This window comes from Pipistrellus hanaki (genome assembly GCF_964339955.1).
Source record: "Pipistrellus hanaki genome assembly, chromosome: 15".
Lineage (NCBI taxonomy): Eukaryota > Metazoa > Chordata > Mammalia > Chiroptera > Vespertilionidae > Pipistrellus > Pipistrellus hanaki.
The window spans coordinates 28,931,589-28,953,511 of record NC_140517.1 but is presented as its reverse complement, the minus strand read 5'-3'; positions in this window follow the sequence as shown (position 1 = coordinate 28,953,511).

The window sequence follows — 21,923 nt, the reverse complement described above, 5'->3', positions numbered from 1 at the left end:
TTCAAGGACAGAAAATAGTTTATTGATATATTTTGTCCAGTTTTCTAATTTTTTCCAGAAAAAGAAATTCACTTATATTATCTTTTTAGAAGCTTTTCCATTTAGAACTTCATTCCTTCTGGAATTTATTTTTATGAATAATGTGAAAAGGTGGTGGGAAGTGATTTTTTTTTTCTAAACTTGTACCCAGTAGTTTCAACAACACCTATTCAATAATTTATCTTTTCCCCATCATTTTAAAGTTATTTGCCATGTCAAGATTCTATAGTTGCATTCACCTGTTCATACTGTTGTATTCATTTGGTTCTTATCTTCCCAGCATTAGTATCTCACTGGTTTAATTACCATAGCTTTATAACAAGCCTACATTTCTGGTAGATCAAGTCCTACTTCTTTATAATTTTCTTGTCTGTTCGTAACCTTTTCCTTTTCCATTTGACTTCTAATAACAATGTTCAAGTTTCACACACAAATTACTTTGGTATTTTAATTGGAAATGCATTGTACTTATATGTTTATATGAGAAAATTCAATGTCTTTATGATATCATCTTTTCATCAATGAATAGTGTATATCTCTCCATTTATTTGTTTCAGTATATCCTTCTGTAAAATTTTTCTCCATACCTTGCTTATGTCAGGTTAAATTTATCCCTTTGACGTTTTTGTTGTGGTTGTGAATGGGATTTAATTTTTTTCTTTCTTTTTAAAAATGTTTTGCTGGGTGATAGCCAACTTTGAGATTGTGAGCTTTCTGAGGTCTTCAGGAGGCACCCTGCACAAATGTCAAGTATCTCCTTTTGGCATTCTATGCCATTCATTGTGGCATCTGTAGGCAAGGATCAGATTTGATGGGACTTTTTTTTAATACTACAGATGTGTGTAAAGCATTCTATAAGAAACACAAATCACAAGGAAAATCGAGCTTATGAATATTCCTTCAGGCCTTTAGAGCCTATGATACATAGATCCTCTCTCTCTCTCTCTCTCTCTCTCTCTCTCTCTCTCTCTCTCTCTCTCTCTCTCTTCTCTCTCTCTCTCTTTTTCTGAGAATGGCTTCCCAATGCATTTGTTTATTATTGAATTTATTGGTGTGACACCCTAATAATTAAAGCCCAGGGTTGTAACTTGTAATGACCCATCACCACCAAAGGCTGACAACCGGAAGTCAGTGCTGGGTTGCCGTGGAGACTTTCACAGCCGCTGCCACATGCTATGGGCTCTACTGGTCGGCTCCCCGCAGGCCAAAGGAGACTGGCGAGCTGCAGCTGGTGGAAAGCAGTGAGCCCAGGCCGAGCCACCCCTCAATCATGGGGCGAACAGAACAGGCCAAGCCTGGTCAAGCTGTCCCGCAAGCCCAGGTGAAGAAGCCAGTCTGCTGACCAACCTGCACTCGGGACCTGTTTGGGTGGGTGTCCCGGAGTCTGGGGCCTGCAGCCACGGGAAGTCTCCCTCTCCCCAGAGTTAGGAGCACCAGCCCAGGTCTACCCAGCAACCTGGTCCTGACTGTGGGGGTGAGTTCCTGCAGGCTGGGGTTTGATCCCCACGCATTAGCAGTAGGAGACCAGTGCCTTTGTTATTGCTGTGTGTCCAGATTTTAACTGGACAAATGCCCGGCATCCCGGGCGCCAGCTTAGCAAAATCTTTTAGGAGGAGAATTCTGTCTGGATTTCCTCAAATTTCCTCAGCCCCTACTCACCCCTCTGTAAAGGTGCAGAGCAGGTGAGGCCCCTTAAATAAAAATCAGAGGTCTCCAGCAACGGTGGGCCTCTCTCATCACAGTCACTTCAACTGGATGGCATTTGAGTATTTATGTAGGCACCATGACAGAGAAACACAAGCTCAAGTTATGATCTCTGTCCTTAAAAAATTCACAATCATATTAGAACGAGTGGATGATAAAAGTGCAGTAATAATATCAGAATGTAAGGCAACAATACAGAGAGGAACAGAGGCAATTGCTAGGATGATTTTCCAATAATTATCAATAGTACAAAGAGTATGTGCTATGAATTAAATAAAAAAATGTGTGGAAGTAGCTGCTTCCTGAGTATGGCATCCCTTTCTATTTTAAAGGAAGCTGAGTTCCATGTGAACTGTGCACTGTGCTATGATATCTGAGGCACAGGACAAGGGAGGCCCTAAGCATACTATGCTTTGATATTTGAGTCATTCTTTATTGTTCAATGTGATTTATTTCTGTACACCTCAGTTTTGTAATTGTTCAATTACTAGAATAATACATCTTGCTATAAAATATTACTAGAAAATCAAATGATTAGGGGGCATTTATTGTTATTTTCTATAAAAGAACACAATATTTGGTATGTTAAAGTGATAGATATTATAGAAATATTCAGATAGGGAGACCTACAGGCTTGATTACAAGTGAGGCTTACTATCACTACCCAAATTTATTGCTTAAAAAAAAAAAAAAGCAGGGAGCCAACTAGAAACTGAACCAAATATAAGCCCTTGGAGGGCAAATGTAAATTGGATAAGCTTTGCTATTACAAGAGCAAGAAAAAAAATTCAGATGCAAGAATGAAAACCACATTGCATCCACTCTAAGTAGCCATTAAAGAAAAAGAGTGGTGTGCTATGAAAATACTTAATACAGATTGTGAAGACATTTGTTCAAAGAGGATTTCCTTGAGTAGGTGATATTTCAGTTAATTTTTTTTTTATGTGAAGAGTTTAGCTAGATAGGAAAGAGGTGAGGGGTTCCGAACTGCAGAAGGTGCAGGCGGGGCAGAGGGACCCCCTCCCCCATGCACAAATTTCACGCACCAGGCCTCTAGTTGGTTAATAAAATTGTATAGGTTTCAGTGTACAGTTTTATAATACATCAAATGTATATTGTATTGTGTGTACACCACCCCCAGGCATGCCTTTTTCCATCACTATTTATCCCTCTTTTACTCTCTTCTACCTCCCTCTTGCCCTCTGGTAATCACCCTACTGTTGGCTGTGTCTTATGAGGGTTGATGGGGGTTTTTTTGTTTTTGTTCTTGCTTAAATTTCTAAAATTATTATTTTTTAATAATTCATTGCTAGCAAAGTATGTCAACTTTGTATACTGATTAGGTATGTAGCAAGTTTGCTACGCTCTCTCATTAGGTCTCAAAAGCTGCTTGTTTCCAGCTTTTTTCTGTATGTTTTTATAACGTCTCTAATCCTTTTATTTCTTTTTTTTCTTTTTTCTTTATTGAGCTGGCTAGAACTGCCAGTGTAAGATAATAGGAGCAATGATAATAAGTATCTGGTTTCTCATTTCTGAATTTAAAAAAAATTGGAGGGATTTTACTATTAGGAACAATGTTCCTAATCTTTATAATGAGTGCATATAGAATAGTATTAGTGAACACTCTGCTCCCACCTGCTGAATATCTCTTTGTGCCTGTTACTACACACTCCAGCTCTTGTGTTGTAACTGGGAGGAGAGGGAGAAGGGGTTATGTGCCATGATAAGGAGGAAAGAGGATGGAGAGAATGTAAAAACAAAACAAAACCTGCTTCCCCTGCGCCCCACAGACTGAGCCAGAAGGCTGCCCTCCCAGGAGATGCCATCCACAGCCCAAACCTGGAGACATGTTTGTGCCCGGGCTCCGGGCTCTCTGGTGGCCGTGTGGTGACAGACCGCCCGCACCTCCGGCCTTCTCTCCAGATGCCGGCACTGCCCACCAAGGCATTTCTGTATCTCCGTCCTCACCGCTCTCCCATGCACTTCACCAGCGACAGCCTTCCCTCCACACACCCTCCAGGAAAACAGGCAACGGGCCCTCTGTGCCCGCAGCACCGCAGCTCTGTGCCCCTGTCACCGGCTTGCCTTTTCCCAAAATGCCAAAGGCGCAAACAGACTCCTGTTCGGTGTCATTTGTTTGCACCAGTGGAGTCCTGTGAGGTCTCTACCGCCCGTGCTCACATTGAGAAGTGGGAAAGCACTAAGGCCAACATCGTGCACAGCCAGGGGTGGAGGCTGGGCTTCCCATGTCTCTCCCCACTGCCACCCCCGGAGCCCCAAAGTCCCGTTCTTCCTCCCCTTTGTCAGCAGAGAGTTACTGCGCACCGCAGAGGCGGCCGGCGCTGCGGGGAGAGGGGGCAGGAGCCAACGGAGAGAGCCGCTCCAGGGCAGGAGACAAAGCGCAGAGCAGGCATCCAGGGTCTTAGGAGAAGCCCACATTGTCCAGCACGGGCTCTAAGTCTCCGGTTTCCTCTTTTCTTTTAAGAAAATGTTTACTTCGAAATAATCATAAATTTAGGAAGTTGCAAAGAAATGTACAGGAAACTGTATATGCTTCACCCAGTTTCCCCCAAGGCTGACATCTTACATAACTCCTACGCTGTCAACACAAGGAAGCTGGCATTGATACAATCCAGGGATGGTTTAGATTTCACCAGCTACATATGCCCGTGTGTGTGTGTGTGTGAGAGAGAGAGAGAGAGAGGGGGGGGGGGGAGGTCACTGTGCAATTTTATCACACATGTAGCTTTGTGTGATACTTAACTGGGGTCATCACCAGACTCCCTCCAACCACCCCTTTATGGACATCCCTTCCCATCCTCTCACGTCCCTCCTGGCCATCACTAATCTGTTCTCAATCTCTATAATAACATCATTTCAAAAATGTTAGATAAATGGAATCATGTAATGTTGAAATTGGCTTTTTAAAAACAAACAAACAAACAAACAAACAAACAAATTTCCTACAGGCTTCTCCAAGCTTTTGTGTGTAATAACAACACATCATACCTTTTTATTGCTGAGTAGTATTCCATGGGATGGATGCACATAGTTTGTTGAACTATTTACCTACGTAAGATATTTGGGAAGTTTCCAGGTTGCATACTGTATATTATGAATATAGCTTTTATGAACATTTATGTATAAGTTCCTACATGAAAATAAGGTTCAATTTCTCTGAGACAAATGCTCAAATTTGCAAATGCTCAGTTGTGTGGTAAGTCAGTCCACTTCTAGTTGTAACAAGAACTGCCAACCTCTTTCCCAGAGTGTCTGACCATTGTATAGTTTCCACCAGCGAAGCATGAGTGGTCCAGTTTCCCCATGTCCTCCCCAGCAGATGCAGCTTAGCCATGTATTCGGTTAGTGTGCAGTCATATCTCAATATCATTTTGACTTGCATTTCTCTGATGGCTGATGATGTGGAACATCTCTTCATGTGCTTGCTTGCCATCTATGTATCCTCGTCAGTAAGATGTCTGTGTAGGCTTTTTGCCCATTTTTTTTATTGGATTGTTTGAGGTATTTTTACTGTTGAGTTTTGAGAGTTCTTTATATATTCTAGGTTCAAGTCCTTTACCAGATGTATGATTTTTCTCCTAGTCTGTATTTTTCCCCCCTTTTGACCTTAGTTTTATAGGCAAACATTTTTATTTTTATTTTGATGAGGTCCAATTTATCAAATTCTCCTTTTATGGATCATGCTTTCAATGTCTGTCTCAGAACTCTTTTTTAGTCCTCGATTCTGAACATTCCTTCCTATGTTTATTTCTAGACATTTTATAAGTTTACATTTTACATTTAAGTCCATAGTCATTTTGAATTAATTTTTGTATAAGGTATGAAGCTTAGGTCAAGGTTCAATTTTTTTGCCTATGAATATAAAATTACTTCAGTACCATTTGTCCCCCACTCTGGCTGGTATAGCTAAGTGGTTAGGCATCAACCTATGAACCAGGAGGTTAGAGTTTGATTCCCAGTTAGGGTATAGGCCCAGGTTGTAGGCTTGGTCCCCAGTAGGGAGCATGCAGGAGGCAGCTGATCAATGATTCTCTCTCACCATTGATGTGTCTATCTCTATCTCCCTCTCCCTTTCTCTCTGAAATCAATGAAAGTATATATATATTTTTAAAGTTGCCCTCCTTTTGCTCCTTTGTCAAATATTAATTGGGCATATTTGTATGGATATATTTTTGTGTAATGTATTCTGTTTTGCTATTTGTTTCTCCCTCTGCAGGTAACCACATTGTCTTAATTACTGTTTGTAATGAACCTCTCACTTTGTATTTTTTTCCCCAAAGTTGTTTTGACCAAACTAGGGCCTGTATCTTTCTATACAAATTTTAGAACAAGCTTGTTTATGTCTACAAAAAACTTACTGAGAATTTGGTAGGAATTGCATGAAACCTACAGGTGATTTGAGGGAGACTTGGCATCTTTACTATGTTGAGTCTTCCAATCAATGAACATAGTATATATCTCCAAGTTCTTAGGTCTTCAGCTTCTTATCACCAGCATTTTGTAATTTTATTTATGGTTATATATTGTCTAATTGAGATATAATTGACATGTAACAGCATTTTATAATTTTCATCATATAGATCTTGTACATGTTTTGTTAGGTTTGTACCTAAGTATTTAACTTTTTTAGAGCAATTTTAAGTGGTATTTCATTTTGGTTTCCACTTGTTCATTATCAGTATAAATACATGCAATTGATTTTCATGTGTTGATCTTTTATTTTGCAGCCTTACTGAATTCACTTACTCTAGGAGATTTTTCTGTTTTGTTTGTTTGTTGGGATTTTACTAGTATATCATCTGCAAATAGAGGTCATTTAATTCTTCCATTCCAATTTTTATACTTTTTATTTCTTTTCCTTGCCTTATTACAGCAGCTAAGACTACAAGTACTATATTGAATAAATATCGGCAGAATGGAAACGCTTATCTTATTTCTGACATGGAGGGAAAGCATTTGGTTTTTCACTATTAAGTGTGATGTAAGCTATAGGTTTTTTGTAGATGTGTTTTATGAGATTGGAGAAGTTCTCCTATATTCCTACTGTACCAAGACTTATCATTATAAATGGGTGTTCAGTTTCATTAAATTCTTGATTTGTATCAATTAATATCATATGATTTTTCTTTTTTAGTCTGTTGAGATGAATTACATTGATTGATTTTCAAATTGTAAACCAATCTTGCATGCCTGGAATAAACCCCACTTGGTCATTGTGTGTTATTCTTTTTATACATTGCTGGAGTCATTTTCTAGAATTTCATTAAGGATTATTATATCCAAGTTCATGACAGATATTGTCATGAACTTGGATATAATATAATTTTTCTTTTCTTTCAGGATTTGGTATCAAGATAATACTAGCCTCAATAAAATGAGTTGAGATTCTCTCCTCTTTTGTTTTCTGAGAATATATAGTATTGGTGTTCATGGATGGTTTGAAACATTCTTTTTTGAATGTTTGGTAAAATTCTTTAGTAGGAACATCAGGGCCTGGATATTTCTTTTTCAGGTGTTTTGTAATCACAAATTTAAATTCTGTAATAGTTATAGACATATTCAGGGTATCTATTTAATTTTGCTTCAAGTAATTTAGTCCATTGTAAGTTGTTGAATTTATGAGTGCAAAGTTATCACAATATTCCATTATTATGTATTTAATGGCTGCAGGTTCTAATGTAAAAATCTCATTTCATTCTAGTATTAGTGATGTGTGTCTTCTCCCTTTTAATCTTTGTTGATCCTGCTAGAGGTTTATCAAGTTTTTAAAATATTTTTGAAGAGCCATATTTTGGTTTAATTTTTTAATTAAATTTTGTTGATTTTTGCTGTGTTATTTCCTTCCATCTGCTTGCTTTGGATTTATTATGCACTTCTTTTTTTTAGGTTCTTGAGATGGGAAATTAAATGGTTTATTTGAGACTTTTCTTTTTTTCTAATGTAAGCATTTAATGCTATAAATTTCCCTCTCAGCACTTCTTTAGCTGCACCTCACAAATTTAGACATGTTATGTTTTCATTTCACTCAATGATTTGTTTTTCTTTTAAATTTTTTTTGAGATTTCATCTTTAACTCATGGATTATTTAGACATGTTGTTTAAAATAAACTGATAAATGAAGTAGAACCTGAGGCATGGGTACATGGAGCAGACTGACAAATGTTAGAGGGAGAGGATTAGGGAGGACTAAATACAAGAAGGTAAAGAGATTAGCAAAGAACATATATACATTGCCCATTGGCACAGACAACCGTGTGGTGAAGGCCAGAAGAGGGGTGTGGACAGGGACTAGGTGGAGGAGGGCAAAGGGGTCGGGGACAGTGAGGGATAGCTATAATAGTGTTAACAATAAAAAAAAGTTAAAGAAATATGTTGTTTAATTTCAAAGTATTTGGAGATTTTCTTGTTGCCTTTCTGTTATTTTTTTCTAGTTTGATTCCATTGTGACCAGATAATATACCCTGTATTATTTCAATATTTTAAAATGTGTTAAGGTTTATTTTATGACTCAAGATATGGTCTATTTTTGGTGAATAATTCATGGGCACTAATGTTGAAAATAATGTTCCGCTAATGTTGGATGGAATAGTAGTCTATAAATATAAATTAGATCATGCTTGTCAATACGTAGTTTTGTTTAGTTTTTCTCTATCTTTACTGATTTTTTTTTTTTGTCTAGTATGTCAATTGACTACTGAGAGTGAGGTGTAAAAGTCTGCAGATATACTTGTGGCTTTTCTATTTCTCCTTTCAGCTCTACCAGTGTTTGCTTCATGTATTTTGAATCTGGTGTTTGGTCCGCACACATTCGGGACAGATAGGTCATCTTAGTGAACTGATCCTTTCATATTAAGTATGTCCCTCTCGTGCCTAGTAATTTTATTTGATCTACTTTATCTGATATTAATATTGCCACTCTTGTTATATTTTTTAAAAAATGCATCCAGCCTTTACTTATTTTATTGAGATATAATTGACAGTTAACATTATATTAGTTTCAGGAGTACAATATAATGATTCGATATTTATATATATACAATAAGTCTTACCATCCATTTCACATAGTTAAAATTTTTTCTTGTTATGAGAACTCTTAGCAACTTTCAAATATACAGTACAGTATTATTAACAATAATGGCCATGCTGTACATAACATCTCAGGACTAATTTATTTTATAATTGTAATTTGTACCTTTTGACCACATTTACCCATTTCACCCACCCCAGGAGGCTAGGAAGCGATCTGCAGATGGTTGCCGCTTGTGCTGGATTTGGAGGTACCTGGGAGAGGCAAAGCTGCAAATTGAGAGTGGGTGCCACTAGTGGCAGGCTTGGGGCCACTTAGCAAGAGTTATGGGGCATGCCAAGCCCAGACACTGCTTTTGGGGGATTTATGAACCTTTGAGAGATTTTAGGAAAGTCCATAGACTAAACAGAGACAGGCCATTTGTTTATGGCTTGGGAGGGCCACAAGGTGAGTGGGGCAAGGTCTCAGGGAATCACCAAGGCAAGGTGAAGGGTGTTAGCCAGGTTAATGGAGACCCAGACTTAATGGAGACCCAGACTTGGTAGCAACTTGCACTTGCAGTCTGTGAGGTGGGAGAGAGAGTTCCAAAGAGAACAATGGCATCTTTCAGCTCTTCTGCCTGGGAGAAAGCTGCTTCTCCAGACCTGGCCCTGAAGCTAGGCAATTCAGTTCCTCCCCATACGTCCCTAGCATTTGTTTGAGCTGCTGCCCTTGCACTGGAGTTCAGAGCAAGTGAGAAAATCCGTCCATGGGGCCTTTAAGAGAAATGCCTAGGACTGCAGCAGCCCTCTGTCTCACTCAGCCATAATCACCACTAGTTTTCACAGCCAGAAGTTATGGGGATTCTCTTCCTGGCACTAGAACCCTGGGCTGGGTGGGGAGCCGAGTGTGGGTCTGAGACCCCTCGCTCCTTATTGATTTCAGAGAGGAAGGTAAAGGGAGAGAGAGAGAGAGAGAGAGAGAGAGAGAGAGAAAGAGAGAGAGAGACATCAATGATGAGAGAGAATCATTGATCTGCTGCCTCTTGCATGCCCCCTACTGGGATCAAGCCCACAGTCTAGGCATGTGCCGTTGACAGGAATCGAACACGAGACCCTTTAGTCTGCAGGCCTATGCCACTGAGCCAAACCAGCTAGGGCTCTCTCCCTATTCTTAACCAATGCACATGGGTGTGGGCCTGGCCTGTTCAGCATCTCTACCCCTTACCAGTCTCCATGTGGGCTCTTCTATGTATCTTTAGTTACAGGACTTTAGTTCAGCTAGACTGTAGGTGGGTCTTGTTTTGTAGTTTAGTTGTAATTTCAATGTGGCTCTGGTGGAAAGTGAGCTCAGTGTTTATGTATTCTGCCATCTTGACCAGAAACGAAAGCATTTATTTTTAAAGTACTTAATGACATTTAAAGCTTAAATCTTTCATTTTATTATTTACTTTCTGTTTGTCACCTTTGATTCTCACCTATGTTTCTTTTTCCTTGCCTCTGTGGGCTATCTGTGCAATTTGAGAGTTTTGTTTTGATTCCTTTATGATTTTTTCGTATACTGCTTTGTGTAGTTTTTTGTTTTGTTTTGTTTTTGTTTTTAATAAATTTTTATTGTTCATATTATTACAAATGTTCCTTTCCCCCCCCTTCTCACCCCACCCTCTGTCCTTTCCCCACCCCCCATTGTCCTCATCCATAGGTGCACAGTTTATGTTCAGTCTCTTCCCACATCTCCCTCTCCCCTTTTCCCCAAGAATCATCAGTTCACTCCCCTTCCATACCTCTGATTCTATTATATTCAACAGTTAATATTGTTCCTCAGATTTTTTTTTTTAGTTTCCTTGATTTTTAGATTCACTTGTTGATAGTTACGTATTTGTTGTTCATAATTTTTATCTTTATTTACTTTCTCTTCTGAAAGAACCCCCTTCAGCAATTCATATAATTCTGGTTTGGTGGTGATGAACTCCTTTAGCTTTTTTTTTATTAGTGAAGCTCTTTATCTGACCTTCGAATCTGAGTGATAGCTTTGCTGGATAGATTATCTTTGGCTGTAGGTTCTTACTATTCATCACCTTGAATATTTCTTGCCATTCCCTTCTGGCATGCATGGTTTCTGTTGAGAAATCAGCTGACAATCGTATAGGTGTTCCTTTATAGGTAACTACCTGCTTAGCTCTTGCTGCTTTTAATATTCTCTCTTTGTCTTTTGCTCTTGGAATCTTAATTATGATTTTTCTTGGTGTGGTCCTCTTTGGATTCCTTTTATTTGGAGTTTTGTGTGCTTCCTGGACTTGTAAGTCCAATTCTTTCACCAGGTGGGGGAAGTTTTCTGTCACTATTTCTTTCAGTATGTTTTCGATATCTTGCTCTCTGTTATCTTCTGGGACCCCCATAATTCTGATGTTGGATCGTTTGAAGTTGTCCCAGAGGTTTCTTACATTATCTTCAATTTTCTGGATTCTCTTGCCTTCTAGCTTCTGCAGAGGAGTGTCTTCTGGCTTTTTATGTTCCAAATCTTTGACTTGATTCTTGCGATCTTCTATTCTGTTTTTAGGACTCTGTATAATATTTTTTATTTCAGACAATGTATTCTTTATTTCTTGTTGATCCCTTTTCATATCCTCATAGGTCTCATTTATTTTATCGGCCTTTTCTAGGAGACTCTTGAAAAACCTTATAAGTGTGGTTTTGAACTCTATATCCAGTCGCTTTTTGTCCTCCATTTCTTCGTTTGTGATCTATTTGGTTTAGGCATTTTCGCAGGCAGCTTTCCTGATGGGGCGGGGTTTCAGGGTGGAGCCTACAGCCTTGGCTTCCATCAGCCCCGCCCTATGCGACTCCTGAGACTCAGGGTCCTTCAGTACTTGTTGCAAGCACCTCTGAGAGAAAGGTGCCCTCGATTTTCGCCTGCTGCCAAATTGTCTATGCTCTCCCCCAATGAGTCCGGTATTGGGGTTCAGTTCAGTTGGAAGTGGAGTTGGAGGTGGCGTTTAGAGCAGTCTGGAGCCCCTGTCTCCTTCCCGTCAGGGCAATCCCACGGCACAGCTGGCCGGCCCTTTTCTGCGCGCACTGTGCGCTCCTACGGGACCTCCTCTCGCCGTTCCCTGGGGTTCCGCCTTACAGCCCAGCTCCCTATGGGTGAGCCTGGGTCCCCAGGGTCTGGCCTAGAATTGGGGTTCAGAGCAGTTGGAGCTGGGCCCAGCACAATCGGAGCTTTTCTCTGCTTCCCGCTTGGGAACGCCAGCCAGGCACTCGGCCTCCCTCCTCTCAGGCTCCGTCCTCTCCGCGCACCGCGTGTCTCCGTACCTTAGGCTTTTACAGCTCCTCCGCGCTTCCTTCTGGTTTTCTCCTTGCTTCTTGTTGTAGGATTTCCAGTCAGTAGACTTTCCTGTAGTTCTGGGTAATGTCCATTTTATATTTTAGTTGTATTTTATTGAAATTGTTGTGTGCGGCTGCGGCTAGTTGCCTACCCGAGCAGCCATCTTGGATTCTCCAGGAATCTCTGCTTTGTGTAGTTTTTATGGTTGTTGTAGGTATGACCATATACACATATAACGTCACAGTCCACAGGCATCAATGTTTGACCACTTCAAGTGAAGTGTAGAAACCATACTTCCATTTATATACTTTTCCCAACCCAGTTTTTAAACCCAATTGTCTTAATGCCAAAATATTGCACTTATTTGTGAATCTAAAAAACAAAATTAACAAACAAAATGTCAACAAACTCATAGATACAGAGAACAAACTGATAGTCATCAGATGGGAGCGGGTGGGGAGGTGGGTAAAAACGGTGATGAGATTAAGTACAAATTTCCAGTTATAAAAATAGTCATGGGGATGTAAAATACAGCACAGGAAATATACTCAATAATATTGTGATAACTATGGATGGTGTCAGATGGGAACTAGATGTATCAGAGTGATCAGTTTGTAAGGTATATAAAAGTCTAATCATTATGTTGTACATCTGAGATGAATATAATATCATATATCAACTATAATTAAAAAATAGATTTTAAAACAATTGTCTTAAGTGTTTTCTCTATATATTGGATGCCACATCAGATGACATTATAAATTCTGTTTCATCCACAACATATAATTATAAAAACTCATGAGATAAAGTATAGTCCATTGTATTTACTTCTATTTTTACCCATTTCATTGTTTGTCTTTCCTTTCTGGATGTCCCAGCCTCCTTCTATTATTTTCTTTCTATTTGGAGAGCTTCCTCTAAGGATAGATATGCAAGCAACATATTCTCTTAGTATTTCTTTGAGAATGACTTTATTTTCCCTTTGTCCCTGAAGGTTAGTTTCACTGAGTAGAGCATTTGCAGTTGACAACTCATTTCTTTTAGCACTTGAAAAATGTCGAGCCTCCATAGTTTCAAATGAGAAATTCATTGTCATTTAAAGTTGTAAATATTTCTCTCTTTTCCACGTCCAGCACTGCTAGAGAGCGGTCGGGTTTCTGAGTAGGGGCTGCTGGGGATTAAGAAAGTGAAAGAAAGAGACAGACACAGAGATAGAAGGAAAAAGCTGGGGCCGGGTGAGGCCACTGTCCTCTGACTTGGACAGGGACAGGAACAGTTACTCCGAGCCAATACAGTGTGTTTATTTTATATACAGCAAAATACGGGAAGTTTTACTAAAAGTCAAGACAAAGAAGATTATGTGCATTCTTGGGTGGGCCTGAGTTGTATTCATTCCTGGTGCTTCACTGGATTTAAATAACAAAACCCACCCCCTGGCACCTGGGCTGACAACACTCCTGCCTTTTGGCAAAGCGTGTTTCCAGCATGCCACTGGATTCAGCTGACAATGATTAAAGAAATGCCCATGTGCCTTCCCAGGCGCTCTCTACATAAAGTGATGCCCCTTCTCAGATAATGTTTCTCTCTGGCTGTTTTTAAGCTATTTTCTCTGTACTTAATTTTCAGACGTTTGATTATGATATAGTTCGTTGTAGATTTAGTATTTCTTCAAATACTTTTAGGACTCTGATTATATGAATGTTTTATATCTTTTGCTATTGTTCCCATGCAATTCAGACTCATTTTTCTCAGTCTATTTTCTGTTGTTCAGATTGAGTAAATTCTACTGATCTATCTTCAAGTTCATTGTTTCTATCCTCAATCATCTCTGTTCTATTATTGAATCTACCTAAGAAGGTAGATTTTCAGTTTTGTAATTTCTATTTGATTATTTTTTACTACTATTTTTTGCTGATACTTTTTATTTTTCCATTTGTTTTAGGAGAATTTGTGTTTGCTTAAGCATTTTTTTTTTTTTAATGGCACTGTTTTAAAATTCTTGTCAGGTAATTCCAACATCTGATTTATCTAGATATTGGAGTCGTCTTTTCTCACTTAAATTGTAGTTCTTCAGAATGAGAAGTGATTTTCAACTGTATCCTAGACATTCTGGTTATTATGTTATGGTACTCTTGACATTAAGTCTGTTTGAGAAGGCGATTGCTCTGTTTAGGTTTGATATATAGGTTCTGACATCCATTCATGGCATTAGTCTTAGTGATGGCTTGGTTATTAGAGCCTTTTCACTGTGATTCTTACCTTCTGGCTTCATTCTTCTACCACTGCTAGGGTTCCTGCTCAATGTCTGTGCCATCTGTTGGTGTCATTGACAGGGCTAGCTGGAGGGTTGGGGATGGGGGACGGGGCTGTTGGACTTTTTTATACCACCAGGTGATTGATGTTGTACCTGCAGGTGGACCAGGCGACCAGCCATCCTCTGATTGTGCAACTGCTGCCGGTGGATTGGACTGTGGCCAGTGCCTCTGTCGGGGAGTGGGCATTGGGGGTCCCCACTAATTCTCTTTTAAGGTTTTTCCTTTTCTTATACTTTGTCCAGAGACAGCAGGCTTTCTTTGTATTTTTTCTTTAATTCCTGTTGACAGTTCTGGGTTGTAGGAATCTTCAGCACCTAGACCCATGTACGAGAAATTGAAAAAACTTGGGGAACTCACTACATTGTTACTCCTTAAATACTAAAGTTCTAAGCTAATCCATTTTCTTCTTTCCCACTTTAAAAAGCTTTTAATCATTGTCTGTCAAGTAATTTCCAGGATATTACCTTTCTTTTAAATTTTTGTACTGTGTCACTTCATTACTGCTGTGCATGTGCTCCATGTGAGTGACGTAGGTGCTTATGTAGGTGGGTTCCGACTTACGGTGAAAATTGTGTTACGTCAGACCCTAGGAACGGATCTCCAAAGTAACCTGAGATCCTGCTGTATAGGTTTCAGGTGTGGGTTTCTTTTTTAAAATATTTTTGTTGTTTTCAGAGATGAAAAGGGAGAGAGATAGAAACAAATTATGAGAGAGAATAATTGATCGGCTGCCTCCTGCACGCCCCACACTGAGGATCAAGCCCACAACCCAATGCCCTGACTGGGGAGAAACCTCCTGCTTCATAGGTTGATGCTCAACCACTGAGCCATCCCAGCTGGGCTCAGGGGCAAGTTTCTATGTTACAAGATCTGTATATTGCACCATGTGCCCACTACCTCAAGTCTCATTGTATTGAGAGGACAGGATTTTAATTACTTCCTCTTCAGCCCATTGATGAGGAGGGGCCTCCTTCCTTAGGGTTGTTGGGATGGTTGAACACACAACTACCAAGACTGGACAGATAAGATGGGAGGCATTTTAATAGTCACATATACTCATAGCCCAGAGGAGGACACCACATGCCACCCGGGGTCACATGAAGGTTGCAGCTGGGAACCAAGCGAACGAACAGGCTGTGGGAGGCAGGCTGGTGGTATCAAGACAGAGAGGTGCCCTGGTTCCTGCAGGAGGACATGATTGGCTTGTTTGAATAATTCCATGGACTGGAAGGGACTGAGACCGGAAGTGCAGGGATAAACAGGAACTGTGCCTGCCTGGCCCCTTTGATACAAGGACCTTATCGGTGGGAGCAGAGTGAGGAGGGTTACCTCTGGGTTTTACCAGATGTCCAGGCATCAGATGACATTGGTCCTTACTACACAGTGAGAAGCAGGGGGCAGCACCACTTTTCTCCAGAACTGGAACTCAAATTTATTTTTAAGAGACCTTTGTATTCTGACCCCGAATACAAGCTCCTCTTCTCCAGATCTCTAGTAAAATTGTGACATTTTCTTGGACCATCAGCATGAGTCTCGAGCATGCTGTGTGCAGCTTGAGATGATTTAGAAAGTGCAACTTAAATGACGTTTTCCTTGAAATTTTTTAATTGAAAAGGAATATAACCATGTTACAGATAATTTGGGTAATATGGAAAATAAAAATTCTTCATAATTTCAACCCACGACCATGCCAATTATAATCTTCGTATAATTTAAATCTGTGAGTATAGAATGTATATGGTCTGTTAACCTGCTTTTCACATTTGATGTTTTTTCACCGTCTTCTCTTTCTTCCCTAAAGAAGTCAGACAAAAATTTCTGAGGTGAGGCTGCACCAAGGAGGGAGTTTGGTGGTCCAGCATGGAATTTGCAGCCTGAGACGCGAGGTGGACACGCACAGCAGAGCCGTGCAGGTGAGAGTGTGACCCCACAGTGGGTGAGGGAGCTACGTGCAGGCATGGCCGAGCACATGGCTCAGAACCCATGCAGAACAAGGAGGGCGTCTGAGAGTTTGGAGGGAGGGCAGTAACTGGTTATTTTAAAGCTACGGGTCATGTTTCTCACTGTTGGAAAACAGTTAAAATATGAAAAAGGAAACATTGGACTGAAACATGTGGTATTAAATTGGAATTGGAAGTATTGATGAGAAGTCATGATTTTCTCTATATATTGTTAGAAACAGAAATAATATGCATGCAGGCATGAGTACCTGTGTACATATGCTCCTTGACACTGTCCACCAAGAAGGTCTGGGAGAACTGGCCCCAAATAATGGTTTCTAAATATGATTCTCCTGGAAAAGAAACCTGTGTACTTTTGCAGAAGGACTGACTTCAGGGCTGGAGCAGGGAAAGTACAAGATGAACTTGAAATAGCTTGTTGTGCCAGGAAGCTAGGAGGTACTAAAAAATGAGGAGGCATGCCAAAAGAACTTCAAAGTCAGCATAAAGGGGCAGCCACTGGCCAAATCTGGGACAATGGGGGCACCAAAATAAATAATGGAGGCAACAGGTTATAACACACTTAATATAATAGAAACGAATGAGTAGGAAGTCACTGATGTAAACAGATAAATGAATAGATGAAAAATTTAATGAGGAACAAGGTATTACATAGTTTCAAAATAGCCACCCACGAAGGACTTATTAATTACAAAGAGGAAAGGAGTAACTTTATGGAGGGGAAAGCTGGTAGACACCACCTTAATCTGGTGATCAAAGTGAGCATCACCTGAATGGAACAAATGGAGCTCCTGTACTACCTGAGAGGATGCAGTGAGGGCAGGACACCCTTCTGGACATTCCTGCCAGATGCGGGGACCCAGCATCTTTTCTGAAAACGAAGTGAAATGCACATGGATAAACACAAACATTTCAAGGTGAACAATCAGTGCCATTTAGTACACCATGCTGTTGGGCAGCTACCACCTCTCCCTAGTTTCAGAACATTTCATCACTCCCCTCCCCCTCCCCCCATCTCAGCTCCTAGCAATCACTAATATGCCTTCGGTAGATTTGCCTACTCTAGATAGCCTATATAATAAAAGCCTAATATGCTAAGTGTTTGATTATCCAGTCAGCCATTCAACCAATCAAAGCATAATATGCTAATGATATGCTAAGGCTATGCAACTGCTCACTATAATGTGCACTGACCACTAGGGGGCAGGCGCTCTGATTGGTAAGTGAGCTTGCTGCTGGGGTCCAGCCAATCAGGACTGGGTGAGATGGGAAGGACACTCCTTGGAACTCTCCTGCGGTCCCTCCCCGGCTGGCCAACCTCCCCGGCCCTGATCCTGCACTGTCCCTCAGCCTGGCTTGTACCCTCTCACAATCCAGGACACCTTGGGGGATGTCTGAGAGCCAGTTTTGGCCTGACAGCAGAACGACCTGTTGCTATGACGTGTACTGACCACCAGAGGGCAGATGCTCAATGCAAGAGCTGCCCCCTGGTGGTCAGTGCACTCCTACAGGAGGAGTGCCACTCAGGCAGAAGCCAGGCTCACAGCTGGAGTGTGCAGCAGTGGTGGTGGGAGCCTCTTCCACCTCCACAGCAGTGCTAAGGATGTCCGATGACGGCTTAGGCCCACTCCCCACAGAGGGTGCAGGCTGGGCTGAGGGAACCCCACACACACACCGAGTGCATGAATTTTGTGCACTGGGCCTCTAGTTTCATATAAATAGAGTCATACAATGTGTGACTTTTTGTGTCTGGCTTCTTTCAGTTTAGATAATGCTTTTGAAGTTCATTCACGTTGCAGCATATATCAGGACTTCATTCCTTTTTATGGATAGACAGAATTTCATTGTATGACTGTCCACATTTTGTTCATCTATTCACCCACTGACCGACATTCAGGCTGTTTCCACTTGTTGGCTAATGTGAATAGTTCTGCTGTGAATGTTTGTGTTCAAGAATGTGTTTGGTCACCTGTTTGCAATTCCTTTTGGTATGTAAGAATGGAAGTGCTGGGTCACATAGCCTGGTCTTAGCATGAGAAAATATCACACAAACCTGAACTGAGGGGCACGCTATAAAATAACTGGTATGTAATCATCAAAAATGTTCAGGACTTGAAAGTTAGGGAAAAAGTGAGCAGCTTTTCCAGAGACAGGACTAAGAGAGACAGGACTGCTAAATGCAGCACGTGATCGAATAGAAGAATGCCCCCAGAGCAAATGGTGAAACCTAATGGATCGGAGGAGGTGGCCGCATATCAATGTACTTTCCTGATGTTGGTGACTGATCACGATTACTTAGGAGAATGCCCTTGTTTATAGAAAATGCATGCTCGAGTATTTAGAAGGGGGGCATCATGTCAACTAGTTACTGTAAAACGGTTCATCAAAAAAAATGATATTGCATGGCACTTAACAACTTTTATGCAAAGTTGGGATTGTTTCCCAATGAAACAACTCATTTAAAATATTGGTCCAGATTTCCTTGAGTTGTCCATATTTGTTTCCAATTTTCTCCAGTTCTCTCTTGAATATTCTCCATGTAGTTCTTGCCTCCTCATTCCACTTGACAGGGCTAGTATTGAGGTCCCGGTGAGCTCCATGCTGCTGCACCCAGCAGTCAAGCCCAGGCCTCATCACAGTTGCCTCATCGTCAGCCTCATTATCACCCACAGGGCAGCCTCCTGGCCCCCCTCCCACATCACTGGCTGCTCCTTCTCCAGTCCTCCGCTGGTCCTTCCCCTTCCCATGACTGTAGACACTGGGTCTGAACCCCAGGCACCTGGGACTCTTCCCTCTTCTTTCTACACTCAGTCCCTTGGAACCGCATCCAGTCTTGGCTCTAAATACCATCTATCTACTGATGACCCTCCACCTCTTGCCTGAAGCCTGGACTCCTTCTTGAGTCCCTCCCTGTGTACCTGACCCTCTGCCTGCTCAGCATTTTCATTCATATGTCTAACAGGGGCCTCAACTAAACATGTCCTAAACCGAACCTTCTCTAGCTTGCTCTCCTCCCAACAATCTTCCTCATTCCAATAAAAGACAACTCCATCCTTTCTTTGCTCAGGCCAAGCACCTTGAGGTCACCCTGGACACCTTATTGCCTCTCACATCCCACCTCTGAACAGCCAGCATATTGCATTGGCTCTTCCTTCAAAGAGTATCCAGAATCTCACCACCTCCGACCACCACCACTGCTTCTACCCTGCTCCATGCCACCTGGATCTCTCCTCCCAACTATTAGAGGAGCATCAGACTGGTCTCCCTGCTCCCCCCCTGTCCCCCTCAGTCACGTCTCTTCACCACTCTTCAGTGGCTGCCCAGCTCACTCTCATAAATACCCAAGTCCTAATAATGGCTAGCAGGCTATCTTAGACTGGGAAGCTCAGAAGCTGATGCTGAAACAAGTCATTCATGTGGGAGGTAATTCCTGGGAGCAAGGGAAGAGAAACAGGGGAGTGAGGCAGAGAGAGGAAGAAAGCCAATGCAGGGTGAGTTACTGAGTTCCCTGAGTGCACAACCAGAGCTCACAGCCCGGAGACCTCTGGGAGAGTGCCCACAGCGTGCCTCACAACTGTCAAACAAGAGGCAAGGCGACTGGGTATTTATTGGCCAGCTCTCCACTGGTTGAGGCGACTCCCAGGGGCATTAACTCCCTGGTCTGCCTCAGGCATGAGGGTCTGCTGCGCTCCTGTGGCCAGCAAAGGCCCTCTGACAGTGAGTGGCAGGGGCGCCTCAGTGGGCAGTGCTGAGGGGATATAGGCAGGGCACTAGCAGCACCTTCTTCAAAGACCCTACCCAGCCTGACTTCCATTCTACCCTCACCTCCCACGACTCCCCACTCTCACAAATCTCCCAGCCACACCAACTTCCTTCTTGCTGGTGTACCACAGAGCCACAGAACTCTGGCCCCCTTGCCCCAAATGCTCTCCCACCAGGTACCTCCTGTCTCCCACCTTACCTTCTCTGGGGCTCTACCTACATGTCACCAGCTCAGCAAGTCCTTCCTGGGAAAAGAGATGGTACTGTCCACTCAGGACAATATGAGGAGAGTCTAATAAACTACTCACAAACGGGAAAGCAGAGGGCAGTGCATCTCCTGAGGACTAGTAAATGCAGCCATAGTTACTATCCTTAGGCCTGAAGCAGAGGAAAAGGAGGAGTCTGAGAGCTGGGTGGGCCGTGTAGGAAAGGTCTCCTGAAAGGGACTGAAGCCTTTGGAGGAGGGAGGAGGGGTGCTGACCTCGCTTGCATTCTGCTCTCCAGTGTCCTGAGTGTTTCCCATCAGCCATGTCCACAGGCAGCCGGAGGGCAAGGGAGCCCCTTCCTGCTCTTCACAAATGTTAACCACCAGACACAGGGCGGAGGGAGAGGGGTGAATGGTAGATGTCCAGCACACTGGCCAAAACAGCAATACACACACATTGTCTATTCTCTTCATTGCTTTATTTCCCCCCTTAGCACTTAGGGCCATTGAATCTACACTTAGCTTACTAGTATTTTGTTTATTGTTCATTCTCCTCCACTTGTGTAAACTCCACAAGGTCAGAGATTTTTGTTTTCTTCATTCATTGCTGTGTCCCCAGCAGCACCCAAACTAGTGCCTGGCATTGGCACGTGTTCAATAAATATTTTTTAATGCCCTCCCCCCGCCCCCCCCTTCCAGGCTGTGGCACTGCTACCAGAGCCTGGGAGGCAGTAATTCCCCTCTACCTCAGCGCCCTCTTCCCTCCCTCTCTCCTCACTCCTCCCGCCCCTCCTCAGGTGAATGTGGTGCAGCATCCTCAGCCCCCGTGGCAGCCATGAACTCATGGCAGCCTCTGCCCGCCCCCTCCCCTAATAATTTAAAATATATATATTTTTGAATGGACAAAGGTGCTACCCAGCTGTGGAAGACAGAATAATGCCCCAAACAAGTCCACATCCTAAACCTAGGAATCTGTGAACATGTTAAGTGACACGGCTAAGGGGAATTAAGGTTGCAAATGCAATTAAGGTTCATCGGCTGACATTAAAACAGGGAGATTATCCTGGATGATTTGGGTGGGCCCAAGGTGACCAGGGGCCAGTCAGAGATTGAAGAAGCCACACCCTGCTGGCTTTGAAAATGGAAGAAGGCCCAGGAGCCAAAGCCTGCAGGCAGCCCCCGGCAGCGGGCAAAGGGAGGGACCCGCCTCCCCACCAGCCCCACGGAGGAAGGCAGCTCTGGGGCACGGGGCTGAGCCCGGGGAGGCCCGTTCCGGACTTCTGACCTCTAGGCTTGTACGACGATAAATTCACGGTTTAAGCCATTAAACTCGTGGCAGTGTGTCACCACGGCCGTGGGAGCTAAGTCACCGCCTTTGTTTCGAGGGCAGGAGCACAGGCTGCGGAGCCAGTTGGGGCTGCTCTTCTGGCCCTGAAAGGCGAGGGACCTTATGCCTTTCCTTTTCGGTGTGAATAAGACCATTAATTACGGCTTCATCACAGGTGTGGCTTAAGGGTTTGCTGAACTGACGTGTGTGATGCACCTGGCACAGATTCTGGCCTTCCGGGACCCCCTGCTGCCTTACA